The 19,858-nt window shown below is 36.2% G+C and overlaps 1 protein-coding gene across 1 annotated transcript in view; it reads right to left on the bottom strand.

Moving 5' to 3' along the window:
* The window catches only part of LOC111059596 (hemicentin-1), a 434,222-nt gene that overhangs the window by 298,223 nt on the left and 116,141 nt on the right, over positions 1 to 19,858 (bottom strand). Inside the window, exon 2 of the mRNA XM_039435906.1 lies at positions 7,163 to 7,387. The gene's annotated coding sequence lies outside the window, so the exon portion shown is untranslated. The remainder of the gene's footprint in view (positions 1 to 7,162; positions 7,388 to 19,858) is intronic.

Raw genomic sequence — 19,858 nt, 5'->3', positions numbered from 1 at the left:
TCTTCTTCTTCTCCTTTCTTCTCTTCTTATCCATCTCTCTCCTTATTCTTCTCCTTACATCTATTCTATTCCTTTTTCGTATCTTCATCTTCAACCTTTCGTTATTATCTATTCTCCATTTTCTTCTCCTTTTCCTCTTCCTTCTTCTTTTTCTCCTCCTTCTTCCCCCTCTCCTTCTTCAGCTGCTTCTTTATCCACTTCATGTGCTCATTCTCCTTCTTCTTCTTATACATTCCCTTCTTCCTCCTTTTCTTCTTTCTCTCCTTTCTTCTCTTTCTCTACTTCTCCTTCTTCTCCAGATGCTTCTGTATCTTTTTCATCTGCTTCTACTCCTTCCTCTCCTTATACATTTTCTTCTTAATCGTTTTCCTCTACTCCTCCATTTTCATAATCTTCTTCATTTTCATCTTATCATTCTTCTACATCTTCTCCTCCTTCTTATTCCCCTTCTTCTCCGGCTACTTCTTCAGTTCCATCTTTATCTGCTTCTCCTCCTTCCTCCTCTTACACATTTTCTTCTTTTTCCTTTTCCTCTACTCCTCCATTTTCTTAATCTCCTTCATTCTCTTATTTTTATTTTCCTACTCTATCTCCTCCTCCCTCTTCTTCCCCTTCTTCTTCTCCTGCTTCTCCTTCAGTTCCTTCTTCATCTTCTCCATCTGTTTTTTCTCCTTTCTCTTCTTATATATTCTCTTCTTCGTCTTTTCCTTCATTTCCTTATTCACTCCTTCTCCTTTTTCTCTCACATCTTCCTCCCCTTCTTCTTTTTCTCCTGTCGCTTCTTCATCTTCTCCTTCTCCTTTCTCTTCTTATACCTTTTCTTCTCCTTCTTCCTACACTCCTCCTCCATTTTCCCATTCTCATTCATTTTCTTCTTCTTCTTCTCCTCCTTCTTCTTTTTACTCGTCCTTCTCACCTTCCTCTTCTTCTTCTTCTTCTTCTTCTTCTTCTCCTACTTCCTCTACCTTCTCTCCATATTTCCCTTCTCCCTCATCTCCTTCTTCTTCTCATTCTTCACCTCCCCATTATCCCTCTCTCCCTCCTCCTCCTCCCCACGTTCGTCCTTCTTCGCTACCACGGTTTATTGCACAAACATTGTTGCCGCTTTACCAGAGCCATTATACTCTATTCTATAATATGCTTCTGATCGGTAAGTATGTGATTGGGGTCGCCAAGCCTAATGCACTGTGACGTCACTACATGACTCTGCACTTATGTGAGAGAAAGAGAGAGTATGGAAGAGAGAGAGAGAGTGTGAAAGAGAGTGTTGGAGAGTGAGAGAGTGTGAAAGAGAGGGTGTGAGTGAGAGTGAGAGAGAGTAGGAAGATTTTAGAAATAATACAGATTCTGTAGCAGAGGTGAACAGAGAGAGTGTGAGGGAGTGTGAGAGAGAGATACTGTGAGAGAGTAAGATGACTTCAGAGATGATTCAGATTCTGTAGCAGAGGTGAATATTGCCCCTCATTTTTTTATAGTAAATTTAAAATGCATTAGATCATATGGAAGAATTCTCACCAACAATAAATTTCGAGTGCATTAGATCATATGGGGGTTTTCACATCAACGATAAATTTGTAATGCACTAGATCATATAGGGGCATTCAATCCAACAATAAATTTAAAATGCATTAGATCATATGGGAGCATCCAATCCAATGATAAATTTAACACACTTTTTTATGTATTTGAACACGACATGCAGTCGAATATATAGAATATAGAATATAAATTTTATATAGAATATAATATATAAATATTATAATATATAGAATAGGAGAATAGAATAGAACTTTATTAACATAATTCAGATAATACAAAGAAGGGAAAAAGAAAACTCATTCACAAAAACACCTCGTTTGAAAAATGAATTCAAAATAACATAATATGTTCTCTTTCGACAAAGTAAAAAAGTTCTCTAGTTTCTAGCGATCATTTTCAACAGTTGAAAATGATCGCTAGACGATTAAAAGTACTTTAATACTTAATACAGCACAATACAGTCAGTAAGTAAAAGTTTTTAATATCTACTAAATAATCGACTGCATGTCGTGTTCAAATACATGAAAAAAAATGTGTCAATACAAAGCAGCTCGGAATGGATCAAGAAACCATCACCGATAAATTTAAAGTGCTTTAGATCATATGGGAGCACTCACACCAACAATAAATTTCAAGTGCATTAGATCATATGGGAGAATTCACACCAACAAGAAATTTGTAATCCATTGGATTATATGGGAGAATTTACACCAACAATAAATTTAAAATGCATCAGATCATATGGGAAAATTCACACCAACAATAAATTTATAATGCACTAGATCATATGGGAGAATTCACACAAACAATAAATTTGTAATACAATAGATCATATGGAAGCATTCACACAAACAATAAATTTCGAGTGTACTTGATCATATGGGAGTATACACACCAACAATAAATTTCGAGTGCATTAGATCATATAGGAGCATTCAATCCATCAATAAATTTCGAGTGTACTAGATCATATGGGAGCATTCACACCAACGGAAAATTTCAAGTGCATTAGATCATATGGGAGTATTCACACCAACAATAAATTCCAAGTGTACTAGATCATATGGGAGCATTCACACTAACGACAGCGATTTACTGGCTCCAACAGCTTGCAATAAACAAGAGCCGTTAATCTAGCAAGTGCTTAGTGCGGCCTCTCTAATAATACACCAAGTGCTTAGTGAAGCCTCGTCAGCAACTTCATCAAGTCCCAAGCAAAATGAAAGTAAGTCCCAAAGCATCTAAAAAGATTGTGAGGTCCACGTTATAACGGCAATGTTATTCGATTAACATTGGTGTTGCTATCCTTGTCTATTATTCGACAAAACAGATAACGCTATCCTTCCCACCTCTGCACTGTTGCCTGAGTTTGGAAGCTTTGTATCGAATTATTGTATTGTGTATCAAGCTCATATGATACTGTATCGTTTGTGTTGATACTGTATCATCTTCCTATAGTGAGGTCCACGTTATAATGATAGTATTCGATTAACATTGGTGTTGCTATCCTTGTCTATCATTCCACAAAACAGATAGCGCTTTTGTTTTAAACTGTTGTGTTGTGTTTCAAGCTCATATGATACTGTATCATTTGTGTTGATACTGTATCATTTTCTGGTGATCTTTGTATCATCTTCTAATAGTGAGGTCCACGTTATATGATAGTATTCGATCAACATTGGTGTTGCTATCCTTGTCTATCATTTCACAAAACAGATAACGCTTTTATATCAAACTGTTGTGTTGTGTATCAAGCTCAGATGATACTGTATCATTTGTGTTGATACTGTATCGTTTTCTGGTGATCTTTGTATCATCTTTTTAAAGTGAGGTCCACATTATAATAATTATATATATAATTATATATTATAGTATTAGATTAACATTGGTGTTGCTATCCTTGTCTTTCATCATTGTATCATCTTTCTTATAAAGAGGTCCACGTTATAATGGCAGTATTCGATCAAAGTTGGTGTTGCTATCCTTGTCTATCATTCCACAAAACAAATAACGCTATCCTTTCAGTCCAGTCAAAATAGACATAAAAAAGGGGGTGTGCTTGCAATTTATAAAGTAGTTCGAAAAACTCTACCTGATCTCAGATCGTATAGCACAAAAACACGCCCAAAGGGATTTTGAATAATTATACATCTAAATGGTAACAATCGGAAGATATTGTTGATCAAAATCTAAAATGAATAAAAAATGTATTTTCTCTTCAAATTTCACTCATTTTTGAAAAATCATAACTCAGTATTCATTGGAGATAGAGAGTTCCGAATGATCTCATTTTATTTAGAATTTCATATTCTAGAAAAAAGTTGAGAGCAAATTTTTTTGTCCGATCACAAGATTTGGCAGAAATAGCTGAAAACTGGAGAATGAGCCTGAAATACGAGGTTTTTGGGTCACTCTGTATCTAGCACAAGGAAATTTTGCATGAAGAAATTGGTTCTGGACTTCTCTTATGTACTCAAATAATAATATATTGAAAAATCAGAACTACAATATAAATATTGCATGCACCAATATTATTATAGTGACTGGACTATTTCCCACTTCTGCACTATTTCCCAAAGTTGAGAAGTTTTGTATCGAATTATTGTGTTATGTATCAAACTCATATGATAATGTATGATATTGTGTTGATACTGTATCGTTTTCTGATGATCTTTGTATGATCTTCCTATAGTGAGGTCCACGTTATAATGGCGGTATTTGATCTAAATTGGTGTTGCTATCCTTGTCTATCTGCAGACAAAGCAGATAACGCTATCCTCTCCTACCTCTGCACTGTTGCCAAAGTTTGGAAACTTTGTATCAAATTATGGTGTTGTGTATCAAGCTCAAATGATACTGTATCATTTGTGTTGATACTGTATCATTTTTGGTGATCTTTGTATCATCTTCTAATAGTGAGGTCCACGTTATAATGGCAGTATTTGATTAACATTGGTGTTGTTATCCTTGTCTATTATTCGACAAAATAGATAACGCTATCCTTTCCTACATCTGCATCGTTCTTAGATATAACAAATCAACAAAATATCCATTCTCAATTATAGAAATTTACTATTCAGTCATTGAAATAGTTATTTGTGCAACTAGTGCGCAAAGTGACAGTTTGCTGCACCGAAAGAAACGTTTACGCCCGAGCCGAAGGCGAGGGCGGAATGGTTTGTTGAGTGCAGCCATAGAGAAACAATAGCGTGAGTAGATATCCCATGGCATAGGGCGTATAAGTCGCAACTTTTACTGTTATCTCAAGCCGATAGTCCACGTAGTTCTTTCCCGTGAAGCTTTATGACGCTGGTAGTCTCTCATGTTGTGCCGTTCATACACTCTTACCCGGTCAAAACAGTTAAAATCAACAATAATCGACAGTAATCGGCTTGGGATAACAGTAAAAGTTGCGACATAAAAGCCCTATACCATGGGATATCTACTTACGCTATTGTTTCTCTATGGTGCAGCAGAGGAGCTTTGCGCACGTATTTCACATTGAATTTTCCCTACAGTTACTATTGAATATTGAAAGTGGTTGATTATCGGTAAAATGATGGCTGAAATCCATCAAATGTTTGTTTGTATAAATTTGTTATTAATAACAACTTTAATTTATTTTAAACTTGATAATCCAATTGAAAATTGATAATCGATAATTCATTCAAATTAAAAAATTGAATTAATTTGAGAATTTGAATAATTTTGAGTAAATCTTAATTTCTAGATAATTTTTGAACTAATCAATTTATGAATGAAAAAAATAATTTCAAATAATTAATAATCAATAATATCCAAAATGTATAATTTAATGAGTTCTCATTTTTATTTATTTGAAAATCAGGAAAAATATATATTGAACAAATTCGCATTCAAGAATCAAGATACACGCCGACAATGTCAACAGCTGATTGGGATGGCTGCAAGATAATACGCAAAGTGTTAAGAGTACGCAATAGTTATTTGTATATCTAGAGTGAAAAGTACAACTTTTTCTCCCTGTGGGAAAAAGTTTGAAGCCCGAGGCAAAGCCGAGGGCAGCAATTTTCCTGAGGGAGAAATAGTTATTTGTATATCTAGAGTGAAAAGTACGACTTTTTCTCCCTGAGGGAAAAGTTTGAAGCCCGAGGCGAAGCCGAGGGCAACAATTTTCCTGAGGGAGAAAAAGTATTTTTCACTCGTGATGTACACAACATTTTTCCTCCATCTACATTTTTTATAGAAACTGCAAATAAAATCATTTTAATAATACTTACGTATTGGTGACAATGTTTCCTAACAAACATAACCTAAAATCTAAAACTTTAAAACCGGCCGTCTGATTGGCACTGCCGATTGCGCTTTCTATCGGCTAAAGTTGTAACAATCAGCTGGGTGTTTACCAAAAATGGCTGACTCCAGATCACGCGGTTCAGATTTGAATTGCAGATCAAAAATATTTGTTGGCTGGTATTTTGAATAGAATAAGATATTTTAAAAATTGTATAAATTTTTATCGTCTACTAATATTAAGAATATAATATCATACAAACATATATTTCATGATTTGATCAAATTTCTGGTTGTGGTATTGAATTCAGTTGACTCAATGACAGACACCTCTTTATGCTTTCTCATCTGAGCTTAGACCTTCTAACCTATTATAATGTAAGTTTTTAAAATAGAGATGCTTCCCATGTTATTTAAATGGAGTCACTTTTACTCCCTAGGGAGTTTTTCTGTTTTTTACTACCGAGGCGAAAAAGTGACACTTTAGTATTATGTTTCAGGGAGTAAAGTAAGTACTTTAGCCAGTAGGTGGAGGAAAAAGTATTTTTCGCTCGTGATGTACACAACATTTTTCCTCCATCTACATTTTTTTATAGAAACTGCAAATAAAATCATTTTAATAACTTACGTATTGGTGACAATGTTTCCTAACAACATAACCAAAAATATAAAACTTTAAAACCAGCCGTCTGATTGGCACTGCTGATTGCGCTATCTATCGGCTAAAGTTGTAACAATTATATCAGCTGGGTGTTTACCAAAAACGGCTGACTCCAGATCACGCGATTCAGATTTGAATTGCAGATCAAAAATATTTGTTGGCTGGTATTTTGAATAGAATAAAATATTTTTAAAATTGTATAAATTTTTATCGTCTACTAATATTGAGAATATAATAATAAATTATCATACAAACATAAATATTTCATGAGTTAATCAAATTTCTGGTTGTGGTATTGAATTCAGTTGACTCAATGACAGACACCTCTATTATGCTTTCTCATCTGAGCTTGGACCTTCTAACCTATTACAATGTAAGTTTCAAAATAGAGATGCTCCCCATGTTATTTAAATGGAGTCACTTTTACTCCCTAGGGAGTTCTTCTGTTTTTTACTACCGAGAGCGAAAAAGTGACACTTTAGTATTATGTTTCAGGAAGTAAAGTAAGTACTTTAGACAGTAGGTGGAGGAAAAGTAATACTTCGCGCACTATAGCGAAAAAGTGATTCTTTGCGTTCTGTAATCAGTTCCCCCTCCTTATCCCTGTACAAGCTAGTTCTTTCCTTTATCATATTATATATTATAGATTATTATTCTATTTATAATCATCACGAATTGTCAGTATTTTACCTGTGGGTAGCGGAGGGGACGCCATACCGGATCGAGTGGTCAGAACCAATAGGAGAGCCGCTAGCAAACACGTGATCATTTTGGCGCGAAACCCGCTCATTGGTCGGGCACTCATGACGTCACCAGACTGGCACATCCAATCAGAGCACTGATCACTTACACACTCACACTAACACACTCTCACACCAGCTGATCGAAAAATTTAACCACATTTTGAAGTGAACTCTGAAACAGAAGAAAACAAGAAAAATCGTTAGAGAGAATATAATCAATCATTAAAAATAATCATGAGTAGTTCTGTGAAAAGTAGACCTCACGCAGTATTCTCATCCACAAGTACCTGATTGGAACTAAATAGATGTTATGGAAATACAGCAATAGACTGGCTTCTCCACACATCTGTGTAATCACTTGTCAGCTGATTTATGATGAATAATTCTATAGTCTGATTTTTACTCTAATATTGGCGTATGAAGGAGGCTCCTTTTTCCTTCCATAATATTATCCTTGGAATGCAAAAATTCCAAAAACCTTGTATATACGTCGACGCGCAATTAAAAAAAGAACTCCTAAATGTAAGCCACACTAAGGGAAGATTATTCAAAGATGATACAAATATGATACAAATATGATACAATTATGATACAATTATGATAGAAAAGGATAGCAACACTGATGTTAATCAGTTGCTAACTCGGAGATGTGAACCCCACAATATCTCCATCTCGCTCCAAACAATCGAAACTTCTCCAACATTAAGGGTGGAGAGCCAACTTTCTTCATAAAAGTTGATTCCCTTATCGCTTCACCCTAATATTTACCATCTTCCAACTTATTATTCCTCTCTCGCTCTCTCAATGTGAAATGTGCTATATAAATATCTCTCTCACTCATTCGCTATTTCTCGCAAGATCTTCGTCTTCACTTTATCTCACTCGCTCCCACTCACTCACTCTCACTCACTCTCAGTTAGTTGGAAGGATTTCAAATATTGTTTCCGAAGAATGGACATTGATATGTCCAAAGCTCCGGCAATTTATGTACATGCATTACAATATAATTATCCATAGTTTTTATTTTACAAATTGCTTTTATATATCATATACAGTCCAATAATTATTTTTTCTACAACTGCGCGTGAAGAAAGAATTTACATACTCAATAATTCTCCTCGTAAAAAAAACTAATTTCTGAGGAGAATCTACTTTTTCGCTTGCTAACCATCTGCGCATGCGCAGTAGATTTTCTTCACGCTTGCTGATCATTCGCGCATGCGCAGAAGAGTTTCTTTACGCTCGCTAATCAGCTGATGATAAGCAGCTCGCCAAAGACAAACCACTCTCGGTCAGATCTTAAACTAAAAAGTCGGTAATTGTACCGATTCTACAGCCATGATGGATATCAGTGTAGACGAATTATTATAAACTCCGCCAGATATAAGTGATTTAACAGGTTTGTGCAGTTGTAGAAAAATTTTTGTATGTAATTCGCGCGTAATGCTTCTTTATCGCTCTTCTTCTTCTCCTTCTTCTCCACCTCCTGTCTTCTTCTCCACCACCTCCTTCTTCTCCCTATTCTACTCCTGGCTCCTCCTCCTCCTCCTCATCCTCCAACTCCTCATCCTCCTCCAACTCCTCATCCTTCTTTTTCTTCTTCTCCTCTTCTTTTTTTCACTCTTCTTCTTCTTCTTTCTCTACTCCTGGCTCCTCCTCCTCCATCTCCATCTCCTTCTTCTCCTACTTCTTCTTATTCTTCTTCTTCTTCTTCTTCTTCTTCTTCTTCTTCTTCTTCTTCCTCAACTCCTGGTCATCTTCTTCTACTGCCTTCATCTTCTTCTTCTCCTGTCTTCTCCTTCACCTTCTTCTTCTTCGTCTTCTTCTTCTTCTTCTTCTTCTTCTTCTTCTCACCTTCTCCTCCTAACTCGCTATTCTCAACACTTGTGTGGTCTTATTGGAGAGATAGGAAGAGTATGATATTGATTTTCGAGGCGCCCCCTGCATCTACAATATTTCTGCTCCAATATCAGGGCACGAAAAACTTTTCTTCAAGACCATAATAATAATGATAATAAAATAATACTGCAGTTTGGAAATCTTGCCGGCTGGTTGCTCTCCCACCCCTCCCAACTCGAAACATGAACCCCCCCCCCATCTATAGTGTGGTCCACGTTATAATGGCAGTGTCCGATTAGCAATGATATTGCTATCCTTGTCTATCATCCCACAAAGCTGATAGCGCTATCTCTTCCTTGCTTTTCTCTGCTGCCAAATCGTCTTTCAACAATGTAGAATTGATAATTAGTTGAAATGAAAAATTATTATTTTATTTAATGAAATTGTTGAAAAATATAAGTTCTTGCTCAAAATATCTACCTCTGCACTGTTGCCAAAGTTTGGAAGTATTGTATCAAATTATGGTGTTGTGTATCAAGATCAGATGATACTGTATCATATTGTGTTGATAATGTATCATCTTCCTCTAGTAATGTCCACGTTTAGATGACAGTATTTGATCAACATTGGTGTTGCTATCCTTGTCTATCATTTCACAAAGCAGATAGTACTATCCTTTCCTACCTCTGCACTGTTGCCAAAGTTTGGAATTATTGTATCAAATTATAGTGTTATGTATCAAGCTCAGATGATACTGTATCATGTGTGGAGATCTTTGTATTAAGATCTTTGTAATTAAGTTCTTGCTCAATAAAATATCTACCTCTGCACTGTTGCCAAAGTTTGGAAGTATTGTATCAGATTATGGTGTTGTGTATCAAGCTCTGATGATACTGTATCATGTGTGGAAATCTTTGTATCTTCTACCTACAGTGTGGTCCACGTTATAATGGCAGTGTTCGATTAGCAATAGTATTGCTATCCTTATCTATCATCCCAGAAAGCTGATAGCGCTATCTCATCCTTGCTTTACACTGCTGCCAAATCGTCTTTCAACAATGTAGATTTGATAATTAGTTAAAATATTTTAAAATTGTTCAAAAATATAAGTTGTTGCTCAATAAATTTGATTGATTAATCCAAACGAGAATGAACAGTTGATATTACAGCAATAAACCTGTATCAGCTACCGTTTATAAAAGGCATTGACAAGACAGAGATTGTCGTGATTATATCTCTTTCTCGCTTTGCTCGGTTGCCAGATCGGCTTTTAACAAAGTAGAATTAATAATTAAGATTTTAATTATGGGAATTTGTTATTGAAATATTCTTGAAAAGGTTTATTTCTTGCTCGACAATATAATATAATTGATCATTCTAAACGAGAATGGACAGTTGATATTTCATCAATGAACCTGTATCAGCTACCGTCTATAGAAGGCATTGATAAGACAGACGATCGGCAACGTTGTTTGCCTATCTTTATCCAGTGCTGTTAAAACGTGAACCTTACTATACGAGTTTCACGTTACTGGAGAAAGAGAAGAAAAAGAAGAGGAAGGGGGAGAAGAAGAAGAAAAAGAATAAGGAGAAGTAGAAAAAAGAGAAGAAGAATGTAATACACATTAAATGACGGTAATGCTAATTATGCAACGAATTTTACAAACTATTAAAAATCAATATTTTTTTTTTAATATTTATTGCCAAAATCATTAAACAAACTTTACAAATGTGAAAAAATATAAAAATTTTCATATACAATACATTGCTAAAACTTAAAATTAAAATATTTTCCATTTAAAAATCGATTATAATATTATCATTGGCGTTACCAGCAAAACTAAGTAGTTTGAGCGATGGCAACGAGTAATCAGTCGGCTATAATTAGTGGCTTGAGATTCAGTCGAAAATAGAAAAAATATAATAAAGAAAAAGAAACATATGGAATCTATGAAAAAACTAGAAAAAAAAATTTCAATCCGAAAAGAAGAAGTACTAAGAGTGAAATACTAAGAGAGCAGAAAAACTAGAATGAATTCATAATAATTTAAAAACTCAAAAGAAAAAGAGATGATTCATGTAATTATTAATCTACAATTCACTGTACATATGTAATCCATTTAGTAACATAATGTAATTCATTTGTAGCATATATGCTACTACTATAATCAATGAGAATAAATATTGAATGCAATTAGAATAAAGATAATATATCAATATTGTGATGTAACTTCATAATTAAATAGGCGGTATTCCAACAAATAATTCTCTGAAAAAGGATATGAAATAATATCTTTTAGGAGAAGTGGAAGAGGAAGAAGGAGAAGGAGAAGAAGAGGTAGAAGAGGGATGAGAGAAAGTTAGTGGAAGTTGATCATGGAGAATGTCTAGGGGTGTAGTTTAGAAAAGCAGCGGAACTGAGGGGCTATTGCCTTAAGGGTAGAAAAGCCAGCCAGGTTTCGGTCGGATTTAATAGGAGCTAAGTTCTCTTGACCCTGCCCACGTGCATAGGCAGAAGAAGAAGAAGAAGAAGAAGAAGAAGAAGAAGAAGAAGAAGAAGAAGAAGAAGAAGAAGAAGAAGAAGAAGAAGAAGAAGAAGAAGAAGAAGAAGAAGAAGAAGAAGAAGAAGAAGAAGAAGAGAAGAAGAAGAAGAAGAAGAAGAAGAAGAAGAAGAAGAAGAAGAAGAAGAAGAAGAAGAAGAAGAAGAAGAAGAAGAAGAAGAAGGAGAAGAAGAAGAAGAGAAAGAAGAAGAAGAAGAAGAGAAGGAATAATATGTAGGAGTGAGTATGTTTGCGCCCAAAGCTGTTATGCAGCAGAGGTTCGAGGTTTGGTTTAGTTTGTTTAGAAACTTTGATAGCTGGAAGCTTAGATAGATGAATTCACTTGAATCTGTCAGAACATCAGCTGATCCTAAAATATCAGTGTTGTATACAGCGTGTGCTGTCAGTGTGGGATGAGACCCTGACGCCCTAAAGTCTGCTCTCTGCCAGGATAACTTTCACATCTCTGTAAACAGACTGCAGCTCATCATAGATTAGTGATTTTCAAATCTCTCTAAACAGTTACCTTGAACATTCTCTCATACACTCATTTTCTAAAGTCAGTTCCCAAAAGACACAGGCAAAGCTGTCCTCCTATCTTTCTGCACACTGCTCTCCATCTTCTTCTTCTCCTTTTCTTCTTCTTATTCTCCCTAAAGAGATCCGTGGTCTAGTGGATAGAGTGCTTGCGTAGCAGCATAGAGATCCCGGGTTCGAACCCTCTCATTACCAGAAGTTTTTTAACCAGATCACTCCCGTGTTATCGGATGGGCACGTTAAACTGTCGGTCCCGGCTGAAGTATGACAGTCGTGAGGCCCATTGACGGCTTAAATTATATATTCAGGCGGTGGGACCTTCCCGAAAGGGACTCCCCACCAACAAAAGCCATACGAATTTACTTTTTTTTTCTCCCTAAAGTCTGCTCTATGCCAGGATAACTTTCACATCTATGTAAACAGACTGCAGCTCATCATAGATTAGTGATTTTCACATCTCTCTAAACAGTTACCTTGAATATTCTCTCATGCATTCATTTTATAAAGTCAGTTTTCAAAGATACCGGCAACGCTGTCCTCCTATCTTTCTCCACTGCTCTTATTCTTCCTCTTCTTCTTCTTCTTCTTCTTCTTCTTCTTCTTCTTCTTCTTCTTCTTCTTCTTCTTCTTCTTCTTCTCTTCTTCTTCTTCTTCTTCTTCTTCTTCTTCTTCTTCTTCTTCTTCTTCTTCTTCTTCTTCTTCTTCTTCTTCTTCTTCTTCTTCTTCTTCTTCTTCTTCTTCTTCTTCTTCTTCTTCTTCTTCTTCTTCTTCTTCTTCTTCTTCTTCTTCTTCTTCTTCTTCTTCTTCTTCTTCTTCTTCTTCTTCTTCTTCTTTTCTTCTTCTTCTTCTTCTTCTTCTTCTTCTTCTTCTTCTTCTTCTTCTTCCAAAGTCAGCTCTATGCCAGGATAACTTTCACATCTCTGTAAACAGACTGCAGCTCATCACAGATTAGTGATTTTCACATCTCTCTAAACAGTTACCTCCAATATTTTTTTATCATTTATTAATTTCATTGACAATAACAAATCATAATTATAATAAATATAATATGATTGAGAGAAGACAACAGGCATAGCCCAAAACTGTCTTCTCCCAAATTTTTACAAATAAATGTTTCAAAAAAGAATAAGGTTAAGATGTCACTTTCACTTCAAAAAGTCCAATTTCCACTCCAAAACTAATGACTGAACTAACAATTTTGAATTTTGATATTTAAAAACTGATTAGAAACAAAAATATTTCACTCAAATCTCTATAAATTGGAATTTTTGAGTAATTTTGCAAAATTTTGAGCCAGAAAAGAAACACAAATTCACTATGATTATGATTACACAGCTGTTATATTCTCTCATGCATTCATTTTCTAAAGTCAATTTCCAAAGATACCGGCTAAGCTGTCGTCCTATCTTTCTCCACACTGCTCTCCCTCTTCTTCTTCTTCTTCTTCTTCTTCTTCTTCTTCTTCTTTTTGTTCTTCTTCTTGTTCTTCTTGAAATTTTCTCATACATTCATCTGCAACGTGTTGCATCCGAAAAGATACACAGGGAGCTTCAATGTATCTTTCCATAAGAAACAGATGCTTTTTTGTATCTTCTCAAAAGCAACGTGTTGCATCCGAAATGATACAGAGGGAGCTTCAATGTATTTTTCCCTAAGAAACAGATGCTTTTTTGTATCTTGTCAAAAACAACGTGTTGCATCCGAAAAGATACACAATGAGCTTCAATGTATTTTTCCATAGGCAACAGATTCTCTCTTGTATCTTCTCAAAAGCAACGTGTTGCATCCAAAAAGATACACAAGGAGCTTTAATGTATCTTTCCATAAGCATCAGATGCTCTTTTGTATCTTGTCAAGAGCAACCTGTTGCTTCCAAAAATATACACAATGAGCTTCAATGTATTTTTCCATAGGCAACAGATTCTCTCTTGTATCTTCTCAAAAGCAACGTGTTGCATCCGAAAAGATACACAAGGAGCTTTAATAGATCTTTCCATAAGCATCAGATGCTCTTCTGTATCTTCTCAAAAGCAACGTGTTGCATCCGAAACACGGGAATTGGGTCCTTTTATCACAACACAGCCTATCAGCTGACATTTGTTCAACATGCTCTCTCCATTGTTGGTGATACGTTGCAACTCTCTCATTCATGAAGAATGTCTGTGTGTAGGGAGCTTCCTCCATCTAGGGATCTAGGGTCTCTGAAGCCTGATTTTTTTGCAAAGCCGTGAATATTACCCCGCCAACCATACCTTGCTTGTGAGAAGAAGAAGAAGGTGACAGAAGTAGAGAAAGAAGGAGAAGAAGAAGACAGGACAAGGAGAAGAAGAAGATGACAGGAAAAGAAGAAGAAGAAGCCAAGATAGGAAAAGAAGGAGAAGAAGAAGAAGAAGAAGAAGAAGAAGAAGAAGAAGAAGAGAAAAAAGAAGAAGAAGGAGGAGGTAAAGCAGAATACAGGAGTAGTGAATGGAGAAAAAGAAGAAGGAGTGAGTAAGAAGAAGAAGGAGAAGGAGAAGAAGAAGAAGTAGAAGAAGAAGAAGAAAACGAAAAGGTAAGCGATGAAATGAAACCCAAAGCTATTGGACTGAGTTGACAATGATTGAGGAAGAATAAAATTGGTAGTAAGAGAAAATGCAAAGAAGAAGAAGAAGAAAGACAGGAAGAGTGATAAGAAGGGATGGAGATACTCAGTATGAGAGGTCAGGAGCCTTCTAAATGATAACGCTCTGTGATGCCTTGCATTATTCATGAACCGATTTCCCACCCTATTTTCACCCTTCCACCCTTTCTCCTATTCTCTCACCCAACCCTCACTCCATCCCACTTCAACACCTCGCATCATCTCTTCCTCATATTTATCTTACTAGCAGGTAACCCGTGCTCCGCAAGAGTCTTATTAAGAACTTGACCTTAAATATATTTCTTATAAATGAGATTGAATATTTTGTTTATTGATTATCAATTCTACATTGTTGAAAGCCGATCTGGCAGGAGAACAGAGCGAGAAAAAAATAGAATGAAAAATAAATAATTTTTTATTTTCCCAAAAAAACTAAAACTATAACATCAATTACACAAAATATTAGATGAATTACAATATTACATACAATAGTTGGTTACAAAAAATGCTTATAATGTGTCCTCTACTTGTTTAGTTTTTTCTGTGTGGAAATTGACCTACTCCACTATGGCGTACCATGTTCTAGAGTAGGTTTTGTTAGTTTTTTGTGCGTACTATTAATTAGTTGGTGTTTAGTAAGTCAAGATAGCGCTATCTACTTTGTGGAATGATAGACAAGGATAGCAATACCATTCCTATTCAAACACTATCATTATAAGGTGGATCTCACTATAGGAAGATGATACAGTATCAACACAATATGATACAGTATCATGTGAGGTTTCACATGAGCTATCATCTGCTTTGTTGAATGATAGACAAGGATAACAACAATGTTGATCAAACACTGCCATTATAACGTGGACCTCACTATTGGAAGATGATACATAGATCAGCTGAAAATGATACAGACTTTAACAACAGTGCAGAGGTAAGAATGAATCAATAAGAAATTTCTATGATATCTGTATCCTAAATGGCGGCTGATTGAAGTTTTAGTTCTGATTGAAGGATAGACACCCATGTTAACTATTAAATACTGCTATCATAACATGGACCACACTAGATACAAAGATCACCACAAAATGATACAGTATCATCTGAGATGGATAAACAACACCATGATGTGATACAAAACTTCCAAACTTTAGCAACAGTGCAGAGGTAGGATAGAATAGCGCTATCTGCTTTGTGGAATGATCGACAAGGATAGCAACACCAATGTTGATCAAATACTGCCATTATAACGTGGACCTCACTATAGGGAGATGATACGAAGACCACCAGGAAATGATACAGTATCATCTTACCTTGATACATAACACCATAAATTGATACAAAACTCCCAAACTTTGCAGAGATGGGAAAGAATAGAGCTATCTGTTTTGTGTAATGATAGACAAGGATGGCAACACCATTGCAAATCACACACTGCCATTATAACGTAGACTTCACTATAGGAAGAAATGAGAGAGAGGGTGATATATGTGGCTCTTTTAGAGTGTATTGTGCAGCCGAACCGCAAAGCATTTGCTCCGACGTTCTGTGAAAATGACAAAGCTGCCAACGTTATTTTGTTAAAACGACAGAGTATATACAAGAGCAGCTCAATACAGAGATTACTCAGACGAGGGAAAGAAACGGTAAGAGAGTGGAAGGGAGAGAGAGCGAGAGAAAGGAAGTGAGTAAGTGATAAAGAGAACGAGTTGGTGAGAGAAGTGAAAGAGAGCGATTGATAGTGAGTGTGTAACTGAGAGTGAATGAGAGATCGTTGGCGCTGGAGTGGTGTAAGAATAAGAGGAGGAGGAGGAGAAGAAGGAGAGAAAGAAGAAAAAAAAGATGAGGAGGAAGAAGAAGATTTGATAGGTGAGGATGTAAGAGGCGGGGGAAGAAAAATGACAACAAGAAGAATGGGAGAAGAAGAGGAATAGGAAGAAGAATGGGATAGGTGACAGGTGGAGGGTAGAAGGAGAGGATGAAGGAAATCAGGAAGAAGGGGGGAAGAAGAATTGAATGGAGAAGATTGGAGAGGGTGGGAAATGAGAATAACAACAAGAAGTAGAACAGGCGGCAAGAAGAAAGAGGTGAAGAAGAAGAAGAAGAAACAGGAAAATGGAACGTAGAAGAAGGAGCTTATAGGAGGTGGTGATGGAGAAGGAGAATAAGAGGAGGAGGAGTGTGGAAGAAGATGAGGAGGAGCAGAAGAAAGAAGAGGAAGAAGAAAATAAGAGAAGCAGGAGTGGAAAAAAAGGAGGGAGAAAGAGATGAAAAGGAGGAGAACGAAGAATTGAGAGGGAAGAATGAAAGAGGATTGAGAAGAAGAATGACAACAGAAAGAAACAAGAAACGGATAACAAGAAACATGAAGAAAGAGGCGGAGAAGGAGATAAAAAAGGGAAAAAACGAGTAAGAAGGAGGAGAAGAAAAAGAAGGAGATGGAAAAGAAGAAGAGGAGTAGGATTGATAAGGAGGAGGAGGAGAAGGTGTAGGAGGAATTAGAAGAGGGACAATAAGGAGGAGAAGAAGAAAAAGAAGCAGAAATATTTGAAGAAGGCGGAGGATAAGAGGATGAAGAAGAAGAATAAGAAGAAGAAGAGGAAACAAAAAGGGGAAGAGGTGGCAAGGAGAAAAGGAGATGACGAAGATGAAGAAAAAGAAAAAGAAGAAAGAAGAAGGAGAAGAAGAAGAAGAAGAAGAAACATGAAGGGAAACATATGGCAAGGAGTAAAGGAGATGACGAAGATGAAGAAGGAGAAGAAGAAGAAGAAACAGAAGAAGAAGGAAAGGAAGAAGAAGAAGAGAGAGTGAATGTGGTCGGCTGCATTTTTCTCGGGAAACAAGAAAAGAGAAATTGCTCAAAGAAGTGTAATGAATCAGAAAGTAGGAACAACACACAAAATGAGTATTTTATACACACACTAGTTCTCTCTCCTTCTCACCACTTTAGTGAGGTCCACGTTATAATGGCAGTGGAGAAAGATAGAAGAACAACGTTGCCGATCCTCTGTCTTGTCAATGCCTTCTATAGACGGTAGCTGATACAGGTTTGTTGATTAACTGTTCATTCTCGTTTAGAATAATCAATTATAACTTATCATGCAAGGAACTATATTCTTCAATAATATTCCATCTATATGAAAGCGAAATGGCACTCACTCACTGACTGACTGACTCACTCACTCACTCACTCACTCACTCACTCACTCACTCACACGCAGAACTGAAAATCTACCCGGACCAAGAACGTTCAAATTTGGTAGGTATGTTCAGTTGGCCCTTTAGAGGCGCACTAAGAACGGATTCGAAAAAACTTCCAAAGATACGTCAAAAATGTGCGTTTTTCCAGCGTTTTTTAGCGTTTTCTCAGCTTTATCGAGAACAAATGAACGAAAACTGTTCAAATCTAGTACAGAAGCGCAGTTAGGGTGTAATAATGTTGTGTTAGACGGAATTTGAAATAACGCCAAAGATACGCTTAAAATCTGCGTTTTTCCAGCGTTTTTTTTTGCGCTTTCTCAGCTTTGACTTTCTGATGGAATGAGGCATGCTCAAATGAAAAATGCAGGCTAGTGAAGCGAGCCCGCTGATATCAATATTGGACGATCCGGTCGGGGGTCCAGTAGGCGGAGCCCCCTGGCTAGACGGATATGGTAAGCGAAGCGAGTTGACGGTTGACGGTTTGGCATTTCTCTTAATGTTTAAATGTTTGAATGTTGATATGCTGCGCATTTACGGCGAAACGCGGTAATAGATTTTCATGAAATTTGACAGGTATGTTCCTTTTTAAAGTGAGCGTCGACGTATATACAAGGTTTTTGAAAATTTTGCATTTCAAGGATAATATAAAAGGAAAAAGGAGCCTCCTTCATACGCCAATATTAGAGTAAAAATCGGACTATAGAATTATTCATCATAAATCAGCTGACAAGTGATTACACAGATGTGTGGAGAAGCCAGTCTATTGCTATATTTCCATAAGGTCTATAGTTTCAATCAGGTACTTGTGGATGAGATTACTGCGTGAGGTCTACTGTTCACAGAACTACTAGTAAAGAAGGAAATGGAGCCTCCTTCATACGCCAATATAAGAGTAAAAATCAGACTATAGAATTATTCATCATAAATCAGCTGACAAGTGATTACACAGATGTGTGGAGAAGCCAGTCTATTGCTGTATTTCCATCAGGTTTATAGTTTCAATCAGGTACTTGTGGATGAGAATACTGCGTGAGGTCTACTGTTCACAGAACTACTAGTAGTTTTCAATGGAGGCCTGACTGTGTGATAATCTGAGTCTGAAGAAAAGTTCAATGGGGAAAACTGGAGAGGAAAAGCTTGACAGAAAAGTTGTTGGGAGAGATGATTACCCTCTCTTTCTATCCTATTGTCCCCTGTTTACTGTTCTCTCGCTTGTCTCAAGAACACAATGAGTTCATTTATTGTTCTTCACTGTCCTCTCGACTGCTGCCCTAATCTCTGCCATGGCACCGCCCCACACAACTTTTCACTAAAACTTTCCATATAATCTTCTTTTTAATAAAGTCCACGCTTCGGCGAGGAGAAGCCACTATCTCAGCACTTTCTGTGCTGCTTCTTCTTCTTCTTCTTCTTCTTCTTCTTCTTCTTCTTCTTCTCCTTCTTCATCTTCTTCTTCTCCTTCTTCTTCTTTTTTTCTTCTTCTTCGTCTTTGTCTACTGCTTCGTCTTCTTCTTCTTCTTCTTCTTCTCTTCTTCTTCTTCTTCTTCTTCTTCTTCTTCTTCTTCTTCTCTTCTTCTTCTTCTTCTTCTTCTTTTCTTCTTTTCTTCTTCTTCTTCTTCTTCTTCTTCTTCTTCTTCATCATTATCATCTTCTTCTTCTTCATCCTTCTATCATTCTTGATAAAAAAATCAATTCAATGTCAATTTAATCAAGAAAATATATTTTTTCCTAATTCGATTCAAAAATTTGCTTCCATAACTGAGATCAGATTTTGATTTTTATACAAACCTGGAATGGCGGCTAATTCATGAAAGTGCGATACAACAATCTAAATTCCAGAACTACAGATATTAAGTTATTTGGTGGGTATTCTATTCCAATTTCTTTCAAAAATAATAGAAATCCTATC

This window comes from Nilaparvata lugens, chromosome 9 (assembly GCF_014356525.2).
Source record: "Nilaparvata lugens isolate BPH chromosome 9, ASM1435652v1, whole genome shotgun sequence".
NCBI lineage: Eukaryota > Metazoa > Arthropoda > Insecta > Hemiptera > Delphacidae > Nilaparvata > Nilaparvata lugens.
This window is presented reverse-complemented; position numbering and strand designations above follow the sequence as displayed.